Genomic DNA, 2,051 nt, shown 5'->3' on the forward strand with positions numbered 1-2,051 from the left:
ATTTGTTTACTCACCCATATTAATTACTGCCTTTTTTATATATGCTGTTTACTCTTCTCTATTTGTTATTTACTCTTCTATATTAGCTATTGCTTTTTCCATCAGTTACTGACAATTTTTTGACATTCTCGTTGTAAGCTTCTTATTTTAAGTATTTCAAATTCTAATATTGTCATAATCATATTAATGGAACCTTCTGATAAATTCAAAGATAATAAACTATTTAAATAATTTTGCACTAAAATTTTAAATAACGTTCCAAAAATGTCTTCATTTTTCTGAAAAAGTTGGCCTAATTTTTACAAACTTTATTTTATGCTTTTATTATAGTCATAATATAGTGTTTTAAATAACCAAATAAAAGTAAAAACTATTGCTGGTTATATAGTGCGCGAACAAAAATTGTGTTTTAAAATACGGGTATTGTATTTTTAAAAATGATAATAGAAGATACATAAATTATATGAAATTTATTTTTATTAAATTATTCATTTATCCGCCATATACCGATGTGTATTTTGAATAAAGAAAATACTGTACAAAAATACTCCGCAATCGTAACTTCACGTTCGCTGCAAGATTTTGCACATGCTGCAAGAAAACCATAACATTGTATATATTGCACATCGGTATTTTTCTAAAATTGTATTTCGCCTTGTGCGCACTGATAAATGTTTCAAACTGAAAGCAGAAAACCCACCTTTCTACGACTAAGAAGACTTTGGGCTTGACTCGATCTTTCCCTTGTGAATGCATTTATTTTTAGATTGCCGCCGTACTTGACCGTAAAAGATTTATGATTTATTCAAGCTACTACTTAGAGGACATTATTCTTACGGTCGGGGCAACATTTGAATATATGTGACAAGGATATGACATTATTACTTTACTTTAATGCTGTATTCGAGTGTAGGTAGTTAGCTTATTGACTAAAGTGCTTCTTACTGAATTTTTAATAACCTGGGATGCGCAGCTTTGCAAGGATAGGTATTCGAGTTTTTCTATTTTCAAATAAACTGTCCTTCGGTCAGAAATAAGGTATTCTGGAATTGTCCGAAATATGAAAACAGGAAAACATTAGTATCCTAGTAAGTTGTAACGTTCAACGAATGGACTTGCCGACTTGAATGAAAGGTATCAACATTTGAAAGTATTTAAATTAGCCCTCTGAACTCTTTGAATTCTCTTCTGATGCTGTGAATAGATAAATTAAGAAAAAAATTTAGGTTATGTCTTGACATTTTTTAATTGACATGTTTGATATACATGCGCAAAAACACTTGAGTCGTCTGTGGCCACTGTGAAAATACGTCTGCTTGCGCATTCATTCAGTTGCACGTGCATACAGTAACATCTATGGCCAGCGTTTCGAAAACAATTGGCACAAATGTCATTTATTACATATGTGATCTAGTATGTAAAAACATATTTGACAAAAGAAATCCAATACACAAAATTCCAAATATTTACCAAATTAATTTTTTATTTTTTTAAATCTCGCAATCGTTGATTAATTTAACGATGCCGAAAAGAACTGTTTTGCAATCGTTGGTGACATTGGTTGTTGGATCAATTACCTTAATAACATCCCTGATCCAAACGATTGTCAGGATTATGGAATATATGGAAGGATGAGTTGGATGGTACTTCGGACAGAGGAGCATGGGTACGTGTCTTATCTCATCACCTGAGGCTGAGGCTCCTTGTTTTCGAAAACCATTTATTTTCCAGAAGAAAACTGTTACACAACGACAAATTAATTCCAACATTTCTCAAGTGGAAGGAGGGGGACATGTAATTAGTGATCCTGCATGCAAAATGATGCATGCAGGATTTCGCATTGTAATCCAGATCTGGCACTGTAACACATAATCCTGATACAATCCAAATCCTGCATTGTAACACATTTCATATAACGAATAAAAATATTTACAGCATAAAATACAAAGCTTTAAATTTTAGATTATAAATATAAATGTAAATATAAGTGTAAATAATTTGACACTATTACACTTTATAATTTATAAAATTTGACATTTTCGCACGATGAA

This window comes from Ctenocephalides felis, unplaced genomic scaffold (genome assembly GCF_003426905.1).
Source record: "Ctenocephalides felis isolate EL2017-DRISC unplaced genomic scaffold, ASM342690v1 CF-g0.4_SCAFFOLD_01886, whole genome shotgun sequence".
In the NCBI taxonomy this organism is placed as follows: Eukaryota; Metazoa; Arthropoda; class Insecta; order Siphonaptera; family Pulicidae; genus Ctenocephalides; species Ctenocephalides felis.